Source organism: Hippoglossus stenolepis, chromosome 6 (genome assembly GCF_022539355.2).
Source record: "Hippoglossus stenolepis isolate QCI-W04-F060 chromosome 6, HSTE1.2, whole genome shotgun sequence".
NCBI lineage: Eukaryota > Metazoa > Chordata > Actinopteri > Pleuronectiformes > Pleuronectidae > Hippoglossus > Hippoglossus stenolepis.
Window position 1 is genome coordinate 25,528,222 of NC_061488.1, and position 12,505 is coordinate 25,540,726.

A 12,505-nucleotide genomic window follows, 5' to 3' on the forward strand; every position below is an offset into this window, starting at 1 on the left:
ACATACAGCCTCTCTGGAGACTGTCAGGAGATTATCTGGAGTTTAGTGCATGTCTGAAAGTGGCTTAAGACTTCTCTCTGTGAAGTCTGTTCACATGTACAAGAGGTTTCCATTTTAATTCCACATATTTCTCTCCTCAGCAAAAGAGATAAACCTGCAGAGAACCAGTAAACTGTTTGTTCACTGCAGAGTGAATGTGCTCTAGAATCCAGGTATAATCCCACTGGGTTCTAGCACATTGTCTTTGTAGGGTACAGAAATAAAACCACTGCTTTGTTACAAAGGGCACACAGCTCATCGTCTCACAGATGTCACTGCACCAAAACTACAGTCAGCTGGGAATATGAAACTTGGAGCGTCTCCCTACCCCTACCCCTTGTTTTTGAGGGTTATCTTGCCCCTTGAAACGTAGTCACAAGGGTTAGTGGTTGAAATCTTCCCCTTCAAATTGGGACCACGTTTCAAAAACCCGACACTTCATTAGTAGTTGTTGATGTAAACTAATCCAACAAAAAGTTTTGCCGGGGATGTCATTGTAATAACATTGTTGAGATCTTAAATAAACCAATGCTATTGTTTGCAGTTACTAAACTGACAAACCTATAATATCCTAATAACATCTTTGCTAATGCAGGTGAATCAATGACATTTGCCATTCATCCAATTGAAAAGCTTGGATGCTCTGCATTATTTCACGTATAAATCAAAAGCACACAGCTTCAGGCTGCTAGCAGTGGTCTGTATGCAACCCTGCCAGGAGGCTTTGTTATTAGAGGGTTGTTTCCGTGTTTATGAAGCTGTACATATCTTCACGCTCAGTTAAGTGGAAGCAATCTTTGGACTATTATTCTGAAAATACATAAGAAATAGCTAGTGTCGTATTTTTATCTTTATAAATGTGTGTTTGAGAAAAGATTGTGTTTCACCTGTAAAAAGTTATGTGTTTGAAACATAGATGTCTCTTTTTAAACAGTACAGTGTAACACTGGGGACATTCAGTGCAAATGGATAAAAACAGTATGCATGCACACAGAAGAAGATCTGATGTAGTACCAGAGTCTGGTTCGTAGTATTATCTGTTAGTAAGCAACCAACTACATTCTGCTTCCTGTTTATACTGGCCCAGTGTGCATAACTGGTCACATGATAAATGTTTCCAGGGGCTCTTTTAATATCAAAATGTTTTTGTACCATTTTGCTGCTATTTCTGGGATGAAATATTTAAATGTTAGTTCACCTGACACCTTCAGATATAGGCGACTTAACTGTAGTTAAAGTTTTAAAGTAAAGAACTTGTTTCACCGATTATTATATATTTTTATTAAGCTCTATCACAGATCATTAATACTGAAGCAGCCGTGTAAGCAGCAGGTGAAGCTACAGTAAAATACATTATTAACAGTTGTATATGCAGCGATGTTAGATATATTGTGAGAGCTTCTTTCTCTTTGGATCATTAAAGCATTTGAGAAAAGCTGAGTACATTGAGTAGTGTAAACTGTCCAGTCTGCAGAGGAGGAGTTATCATGTTTATCTTGACGTGCATATGCTCTTCTCTTAAGGTCTAAGCAAGGCTAACTCTAGCCAGGTTTTGATAAGCCATGTGTTGGCCATGTGCATGCAGCCCAGAATAATTCATTGTAGAAAAGAGGATAAAATGTCCCTAAAAGACGCAAAAACCTGTGAGCTGTGTTTTTCTCCAGCAGAGCAACAGATAATCATTAAGCTTGATGAAGAATTCAAACTCTTATTCATCAAGAAAGGAAACATGTCCCACTCAACAAGGCGAAGGAGACGTCATGGCAGAAAATATCTGACTTTCTTACAGCAGATGAGGATTATACAACCACGTGATAAAAATAAAACTTCTGAGGAGGGAGAAGGAAGATTCTTAGCACTGATCTAACAAAGTGAGCAAAATGTCAGTAGTATTAGAAGCTGCAGAATTTTATTACAAACTGTTTTTCACAGGTGATGTTAATCTTTCTCCACAGCCCACATTGTTTTCATTGTTTGTTTTAATAAATGAACTGTCAGATCCACAAGACTGAGAATATTTAGCTGTATAATATCACATGTAGGGAAGTGACATCACTACAATCATTTACTGTTAATTAGCCTGATGAGGTGAAGTATGTGTGAAGCCTCTCTGACCCACTGACCTGATAACCCTCAGCCTTTATTGATTCTTCTGTCACATCCCAACAGAATCTAAAGAGCATATTATTAGGAGTATTAAGTAGCCTCTAATTAAATGTATGTTTCAAATAGAAGTAAATCTGTAAATATTAACCTTTAGCCATCAGCCAGTAATGGATGACTTACACCTGAGCTCTTACAGCTGCAGAGGAACTGGAATAGATGGGGGGACCACATCTGTGATGGGCCTGTATCTCCATGTCGCTGACTCGAATAAGAAAGTAGTTGAAGATTTGATGAATGTTATTTGGTCTGTATGAATGATGGCAGAGGAACCAGGGTTAATGTAACAACAAGTGCATAATCAGCACTAGATATCACCTTAGTCACTGGCCCTTTGGCTGGAGTTAGTAGCTGGCACGTTTGGACAGCTACAACAGTTGGTAGTGACCATTACCCAGTGTCTTGTGCATTGGGTGAAAGAATGGAAGGGAGAGCAGCTGGGGGAGTCCCAAAATGGGTCTTTGGGACAGCTGATTGGGTCAAGTTCCAGACGTGTAGTGAGGAAGCAATGGCAGGGATTGATATGTTTGGGGATGTAGATGAAAGTTTCCTCAGCAACTGTCACTACCATGGTGGACATAGGGGTGTCAGGAGGCTGTCGGTAACAGGAACAGAGCATTCAGACTAGTTCAAAGAACCCATAACATGCAGAACATGATCAAATATTAGAAAGCTCAGGCAGTGGTGAGTTTGTCAAAGAGTTTTAAAGTTACTAGGGGAGGCAGTGGCAACAAGAGAGAGGACCTTGTGTTAACTAGGTTGAGGTTAGGGCACTGTGCACCAAACTAAACCTTTAGCCTTGTTAGCCTATACAGAAAAGGACATAACAAATTTCAAAAAAGACAAAGAAAATTTTGAACAGCCGGACATTCCCAGAGATAATGGAGTAGTGAAGCTTGTTCCCAACAATTGTGCCAGCATGAATCTTGGTGTTTGTCATCTGTGGGCTCAGAGAGAACCTCCACCTTCACCAGAGGATTAATCAGCACAGCTAAGGGCTGTTATCTGATTGATCCTCTGGTTGAAAAGGCTGCAGCCAAATCCAATACAATTGAAGTGAATGCTGACCACTTCTTCACACCGCACAAGCACACGCGCCTATGCTCTCGCAGCGAGAACTCACGAGAACCCCTACATAAGCGTAGTGGTGAATAGATAATGAGTGACTTTTTGTTTGTGGGTGAACTATCCCTTTAAGCTATAAATATTGGACACTATCTCTTGTCGAGGCAGCCTTCCTGAGAAGCTGATCCCACTCTGAACATGCGGCAGGGACGGCTTCTTCTTTGCATTTCCTGACTAAACAAAACCTTGAAATTAGTAAGGCAACACCAGACAGGCCTGTGTGAGAGTGAATGGATAGAAGAGTCTGTGGAGCATGTGATTTTGAGTTGTGGGCAGTATGCGTCACAGAGGGGGGTGATGAGGAGTAATTTGACTTGGGGTGCACCTATCGATTATGTTTTTATCGATTAAATCGATCGTAACTTTCTGGAGGAACATCAAAACACTGTAAATTCAAGTATCAGTCTATCAAAAAATCATCTTAGGGTAAAATTTGTGCAATTTGAGTCACCCTGAAACTTTGAACTGAAGTTATACTGAACTTTTTAATGGGAATAATTCATCTCTCAGTAACAAAACACAGCCAAGCAGTGGTGTATAAAGTACTTGAAAGCCATACTTGAGTAAAAGTACAGATATCTTACCTGAAAGTGACTCCGGTAAAAGTTAAAGTCACTCGTAAGAAAATGACTTGAGTCAAAGTCTTAAAGTAGCTCATATTAAATGTACTTAAGTATCAAAAGTAAAAGTATCAGTACCAAAATTAAAAATGCAAAGTGCTTTTTATAGTAGGCCTATACAGACACAAAACAACCCAAAATTGTTCTCTTCAGGCTTTATTTCAACTGACTGAAAAGTTATAACAAAAATATACATATACTGTAAAAATGTTTAACCCCACATGCTGAGGTTCAAATAGTAATGGACTAGTGCATCTGAACTTCTAGGGTCAACAAAGAACCAACACAACAGAATAAACAAGTGCCTCTTGTGTCTGCCTAAGAACACTAATAGACCACAGAATAACCACAAAAAATTCTGTAAATATCACTAAACATGGACCTTTCACTTTCTAATCAGTAGCAGGAATGATACACAATGCCCCTTATGATAACTCAGCAAAAGGAAACAAGTTCTAGGCACACAAAATAGGATAGTTTCTCTTTTGTTAACAACCTGGACAGTGCTAGTACAGAGAAGAAAAAAATCACTGGACACAGTCTAGTTTTGCTGCAGGCCAAATTTCAGACGGAATAATAAAGACTGAACTGAACCGAGCTCCTGCATGAGCACCTGGGTAATTCTAAAGGGAATAAATGGATGGGGAATGTGCTCGCGTTGATTAAGTCCCTGCCCTTTGTACACACCGCCCGTCGCTACTACCCATTGGATGGTTTAGGGAGGTCCTCGGATCGGCTCTGGAAGAGCGACGATCAAACTTGACTATCTAGAGCAGGGGTGTCAAACTCATTTTAGTTAAGGGGCCACATACTGCCCACTTTGATCTCAAGTGGGCCAGACCAGTAAAATCATAGCATAATAACGCATACATAACGACAATATTTCTCTATGTTTAAATCATTGGTGAAGGTTTTTGGATGATAAACCCTATTTTAAGGTCTTTCTATAATAAACTAGAAACATAAAGACCAAAAACTCAGACATCAGCCCACTGTTTATCTGCCTGGGCTCTCCTCTGCAGAGTCCCTCGCTTTGTGACGCGTTTGACGTCAAACACGTCACAAAGCGAGCAGCGAGCGCTGCTGCCTGTGGCAATGAGCACTTCTGCCTCCGGAGCAGACATCGCATTTACGCTGTTTTTGAAGCAATTACTGGATCGATTAAAAAAATTACAAAACGTTTGTACTCATAAACCTCCATATTCTTAAGAGACATTCTGATTCACTGCTGTTTAGTTCTGGTTCTCAGTGTAAATCGCTACTCTTACTCTTCACTTGTTTTACAGTCTATGTTGGACCTTTTCGGGTTGAAGATGGACTCAAAATCAATTCCCAAACCTACTGCCAGTTTTTAGAAGACACTTTCTTCAAGCAGTGGTACAGGGAAAAGTCTGCATCTTTCAAGAAGACCATGATTGTTATGCAGGACAATGCTCCATCGCATGCATCAAAGTACTCCACTGCGTGGCTAGCCAGTAAAGGCCTTAAAGATGAAAGAATAATGACATGGCCCCCTTCCTCACCTGACCTAAACCCTATTGAGAACTTGTGGGCCCTTCCTAAACGGGAGATTTACGGTGAAGGAAAACAGTACACCTCTCTGAACAGTGTCTGGGAGGCTGTGGTTGCTGCTGCAGAAAAAGTTGATCGTCAACAGATCAAGAAACTGACAGAATCCATGAATGGAAGGCTTATTACTGTTATTGAAAAGAAGGGTGGCTATATTGGTCACTGATTTTTTTTTTTGAAATGTCAGAAATGTTTATTTGTAAATTTTGAGTTGTTTGTTTATTATTCTCACTTTAACAGATGAAAACAAACAAGTGAGATGGGAAAATTTTCGTTTTTCATTTAGTTGCATAATAATTCTGCACACTAATAGTTGCCCAATAATTGTGCACACATAGATATTCTCCTAAGAAAGCCCAAACCTCACTTTTACTTTCTTAAATATTGAGATTTGAGGTTTATTAACATTTTGGATTGACCGAGAGCACTGTAGTTGTTCAAAAATAAAATGAATCCTCAAAAATACAACTTGCCTAATAATTGTGCACACAGTGTATACTGGAAATATCACCATGGTAGCCATTTAATATGTAGTCAGAAAAAAGTATGCACGTAGAACCTATTATTTAGGGGGAAAAAATCCAATATTATAGAAATATTTTTGTCTGAAAGGTAACCTTTCATTACCTAGCATTCTGTAGGATCATTACACATCTGACATTTGTAACAAACCATACGGCTTGAAAATTGGTTGAAAATTGACTGGGTTATGAACATTTTAATATGGATACACCTCCTGCCTTACATGTGCATTAGAAGACGTGGCTGTATGTACCAGGTGGCCTCGGTTAGATATACAGCAAACAAGATGCAGTGTGGTTAAATGCAAATGTGTTTTTTTTCTATTGAGTGGTTAAAAAAACCAGGAGGAGAGGATTTATATGTGTGAAGTTAGTCTGCCAAGGCATATTTTTTACAAAGAGAAGGTTGAAGTCCGACCAGGAGGAGCCCATGTATATGTATATTGATGCGAGAGGAGGACGAGTAAAGGGAGAGAACAGGTGAGGTGAGGGAAGTTTGTTGTGGAGTCCAAATAGTAAGAGAAGCTTGGAAGAAAATAGTTTGGAAGACAAAAACAATGTTCTTTACAATGTTCTAAATATAATGAGCTGCTTAGTGTACGGGGGCGGGTAAAACAGCTTTGAAGGCCATATACAGTGGATTAATTAGATCAGTGGTTCTCAACCTTTTTTCAGTGATGTACCCCCTGTGAAATATTTTTTCAGCCAAGTACCCCCTAACCAGCGCAAAGTATTTTTGGTTGAAAAAAAGATAATACACAGCGCTGTGCCAAAGTAAACACTTATACTTTATTGAATATTTGTTAAATAACTATGTTTTAAAGGATTTTTGAATGGATGCTAATTTTAAATATATTAAAAAGAAATCTCACGTACCCTCTGGAGTACCTTCACGTACCCCCAGGGGTACACGTACCCCCATTTGAGAACCACTGAATTAGATCATCATTAGATCGTGGTTGTATGGTATATGGATCAGCAGCAAGCACATCTCTCCAAATATTTGATAGAATTCAATACCAAGCAATGAGATTATGTACAGGTGCTTATAAACCAACCCGACCAGCAGCATTACAGGTAGAGATGGGAGAAATGCATCTAGATATGAGAAGGACTAAAGGAAAATGTACAGGGACCCAGTAAAGAACATCCAACACAGGAAACTTTAAAACCTTGTTGGGAAAAAGGAGAAAGATAAAAAAAGCTTTGGATGGACAGTAGCACAAAGAGCAACAGAACTTAACATAGCAGAATTAGACTTCAGTCCAACAGTACCATTAGCAGCAATAGCACCTTGGATACTACCTGATGCTAATGTAGATTTCACATTATAAAAAAATAAAAACAATGATGGAGAGGCTATTTTCAATTTGGATACAAAACAGGCACATATTGACAGTAACAGCAGTTATATCCAGGTTTATACAGATGCATCAAATCATTTATTCAATAAGGTGGGAGTAGCAATTATAATTCCAGAATTTCATATTAAAATAGGGAAAAAGATCAGTGAGGGGCTCGGTATACAGGAGAAATTATTGCAATAATGTTAACACTACAGTGGATAGAGGACACACGACCATTAAGAGCAATTATTTGTTCAGATTCAAGTTCAGCATTATCCAGGATACACAACAATCATTCAGACAAATACTTATACTAAATTCAAATGATGGAATTTAAACTCCATCGTTTTTTATGGAGCCGGCACATATTGGTGTTAAGGGAAATAAAATGGCAGATACACTTGCAAAGGAGGCTGTGGAGAATAGCTGCACTGATGTGTCAGTCAGCTTCAGTAAAGCAGAGACTAAGAGCATCATTAAACAGAGGTTGAAGGAAAGGTGGCAGACGCAATGGGAGCAAGACAGGAAAGGACGATAGTTTTACCAAATTCAAAGGAAAGTGGGAGAAATGAGATGGGCAGGAAGAAACAGGTCGAAGAAACAATAATATCAAGAGACTCACATTTGGACACACAGGACTAAACACTGCAGGAAGACATGATACAGAAAAATGTCATTATTGTGGGCAAGAGGAAACAGTTCATTTTATAGTACACTGTCCAAAATATGAGCAAGAAAGAAGGCAGCTACTCGTAAACCTTGGCAAGTTTAAAGTACAGTTTGCTTTGAGATACCCTGCAAAATAACTGAATAAGCAAGTGTTATCGAATACTATTTGATTATCTTAGAAGTCAATTATAATTGAGAGAATATACGCTTTTTTAAAGAATAGATAATGTATTTATAAAACATCCCGCCAGTAAAACCTAAAAGAAGAAGGTTTCGTTTGAGTTTTGATGTCGTTTTGTTTATTTGTTATTGAGTCTGAATCAGTGGCTGCCATTGTGCTGACAAGCCGTCCCGTGGAAGGTGTCTGTGAACGCAGCACACGCAGCGGAGTTGAAGGAGTTTTGAAAACACACCCTGTCGAGAGCACGAGAGAACTAAAGGAGAAATAGTAAATTCATCACAGGAGTCAGAAGGAGAGAAAGATCAGCGGGCAACGGCAAAAGCAATGAGAATGGATAGTAGCAGCCAGTCAGAAGAATGTAAAGTGATCTTTAGATTGAAGGAAGGACCCTTTCTATACAATGAAAGATCTCATGTTCACCCCCACATTTACCACATTTTCTAACTCCTCGACATGCAGCTGCAACATGTCTGTACCCCTGGCATTTGAAACATCGTAGGGGCGGCTTCCTATATGGATGAACTTTAAAAAGGACCAACATCCCAGAAACCCTCGTTCTGGGATGTGTTTCCTTAAAGGTTAATAACACCACTACTGTTGAGTCACGCTTAGCTCTGTCATGAAAAACTTTTATCCGACTTGCTTCAGTGATCTCTGCACCATCTACGCCCCTGACCAGCTATTTCAAGTGAGACCCCATAAATCACACCTTTCATACCAAATCCTTCCACTTGCCTCATCCCTATCACTTCCAGTGAAACAGCCTTGGCCAACTGAGTAGCAGACTTGCAAATCACGAGTAGTTTCCCATCTGCAAGAATCCTTGCATTCAGAATCTCACCCAGTTCTTCCCGCAATGCCCTGGCAAGCCGAATAGGGTTGAGTGAACAAAATCTCAAGTGTGGCAGTTGTTTGTTCTGGGTTGAATTCCCTCATGGTTGAATGGACTTATTGTAAGTCGCTTTGGATAAAAGCGTCAGCTAAATGAAATGTAATGTAATGGTAGTTGTGGTGCACCTATTGCTGGGAGTCGTGAGTTCAATGAGGGTGCAGCTGTACAGAGAGATGAATAAAGGGACTTCATATGCTGAGGCTGTTAAAGTTAATAAATGTGGTGAAGCAGAGGAAATGAGGAGGAATAAAGGGCAAGGCTCCCCTCCAGTAACACGTGTAACAGAAGATTCAATGGTAATAATGGTTAAATTTCCTGGCCTTTATTGTTGAGGTATTGTGACATGAAGCAGACCAAAAATAATTCATATGTGGTTAGAAGTGTGATGGAAACTGTTGAGAGGGTCCTAAGGGGGGTTTGAGCCATCTACACTTTACAAACATATGTTTTCTAGAGACGGATAGGTAAAAACTAGTGGAGGCCGAGCAGAGGATGATGATAATACTTAGACTGATTATGTTTCATGTCCTCCAGTGGAATGCCAGGAGTCTGGTGGCCAATGGAAAAGAGTTTAAAAGATTTGTAGATGCCTTTAAAGAAAAACCAGGGTTAATATGTATACGAGAGACGTGGCTGAAACCCACTCTTAATTTTGTATTACCGGGATATGTTTGTCTGCGCAAAGACCGTAATACTTCGGGGGGGGATGTGCAGTATTTGTAAGGGAAGGAATTCAATACAGGAGGGTGGATGTGCTCAACAGGAAGATTTTCAGTAATACATTATTACAACCCTTGTCTCCATTTGGATATGGACAAATTTGACGAAATAGTGGCTCCGGTGCGGTCCCTAGTGGTGAAGTCAGGAGATTTTAATGCCCATTCCTTTATGGGGCAGCAAAAGTAAAGACATGAATGGTTCATTTTTAGAAGATTTCTTAGATAAGCATTTACTTGTCATGCTGAATGATGGAAGGCTGACAAGGTTTCATGTTGTAAATGGTAGTGTATCATGCAAAGATTTAACTTTTGCCTCAGCTGAATTAGCTAGATGTGGAGAATGGGACGTTATGGATGGGTACACAATGGGGAGTGATCATTTTCCCATTTTAAGTTATTTTGGTAGGGTTTTGAAGATGGGGAAGGAAAATTTCGAGAAGGCTAACTGGGACATGTTCAAAGAGGGCGCACAGCATCGTCAAGGACAGCTCACACCCCGGCCACAGACTGTTTGCCCTCCTCCCCTCTGGGGGGCGCTACAGGGTCCTCCGTTCCCGGACCAGCAGGTTCAGGAACAGCTTCTTCCCTGCGACTGTCACCCTGCTGAACTCTGCACCACGGTGATAACACCCCCACACACACACACCTCCTCCAGTGACTGTACTTCCCCCCTCCACCCTGGCTTGGACTGCCACACACCCTCCTCCAGCCACTGAACATTTGCACTAGACTGTTATTTTTTTACTACTGTATTATCCCACCTATAGTGTATTCATGTTTATATCTATTTATATACTTATCTTGCTCATAGTGTATTCATCGTAATTATATCATACCATACCTTTTAACTTACTCTGTATATAATATTACTACTACCTCATTCACTTCATTTCTCATTTTTATCTCACTTACTACCACCACTTATACTTACACCTGCACTTTATATACACTTATCATATCTACACTACCTACTTCTATTGCTGCTAGTCTTGTATCAATACTGTTCATATTCCATATCTATTTCTTACTGTACATATCTTATTTATTTACATATTCCAGTTTACATATGCACATACTCTGCACTTTTACAGCTTTTTTTGCACTTCTGGTTAGATGCTAAACTGCATTTCGTTATCTCAGTACTTGTACTCTGTGCAATGACAATAAAGTTGAATCTAATCTAAAAAAAGAGCAAATCTCATTCGATTTGGGAGATGTTAAGTGAAGGTAGTGTGGAAGAGTGGAGTTAGTCTATAAGTCATGTTATAAGAAGAGTGGCTGAAAAGTACATTCAAATGAAAGCAAATCGAAAAGAGAGGAAGATAGTGCCATGGTGGAATAGGGCTTGTAATGAGGCAGTGCAGGCTCGAAACAGAGCATACTGTATATAGGCAGCTGAGAAAGAGTCCAGTTGAGAGACATGTAATTGAAAACAAGAGGCTTCGAGCAGAGGCCAGGAGAGTAATAAAAAGGGCTAAGAAAGAAAGTTTCCATAATTTCTGCTGCTCTATGAGCACTTACACAACTGTTAAACAAGATTGGAGTATTATCCACAGAATGGCTGGGAATAATAGGGGGTGGCCTATTCCTGTTTTTAAGGAAGGAGATCAATAAGTCATGAATAATAGGGAGAAATCTGACCTATTGGTCAGAACTTTTCAGAAAAGACATAGTACCAGTAATGTGGGTAGAGAGGGGACTCTGAGGAGAGGAACAATGCTAGAGCATGAGGGACACAAACTAGAAGTAAACAATGATAATAGTGATGGGATAAATGTATTCTTTTCTATACAAGAGCTGCAACGTGCAATAAGGCGAGGGCGCAGCACCACCCCTGAGAGAAATGGGCTTGGATATCAGGTTTTCAAAAACATGGAAGTCTTATAGCATTAGAAGAGATGTTGTCTCTGATAAAAAGTGTGGGAACAAGGGTCAATCCCAGGAGAGTGGAAACATGCAGAGGTTGTGCCAATCTTGAAACCTGGCAAAGAAGGTGACAATCCTGAATCATATAGGCCAATTGCCCTTACAGTGGTAATCTGTAAAATAATGGAAAGAATGGTAACTGTTCGGCTTGTGTATAGATTAGAGCAGAGGGGATTCTTTTCTGCCTATCAAAGTGGATTTAGACCAGGTAGGGCAAAAATGGAGGCAGCCAGGAATTTAATGATGATGATCTATAGGGCTATGATCAGAACAAATTTTGATTATGGATGCCTGGCGTATGGCGAACCGAATGCTGGGAGTGTAGAGAAGGTAGTAGCAGGATTAATAAGGGTAATTATATCAGTTCTATAAGAAAATATGGATTTAGTGGAATCAGAGTAGGGCCCTCTGTACGCTGGCCACCTGTCCCTCCATGGCTGTGGGCAGAAGCTGATGTGGATCTGTCAATTGAAGAATTATTGCAGAAAGGTGAAATAGGAGATCTGGCAGCACATGTAGACAGTTATCTTAAGAACAGATGGAGTAATTATATTAATATTTTCAGTGATGGTTCAAGGGATCCAGAAAGCAATAGAGTGGGGTTTGGTTCATACATCCCCCATGTTCAAATCTGTCAGAGTAGAAGACTACCAGATGGGATTTCATTTTTCACTGCAGAGTTAATTGCTTTATTGTGGGGCTGTGGTGGTGGAAGATGGAGGCTGGGATAAAGTT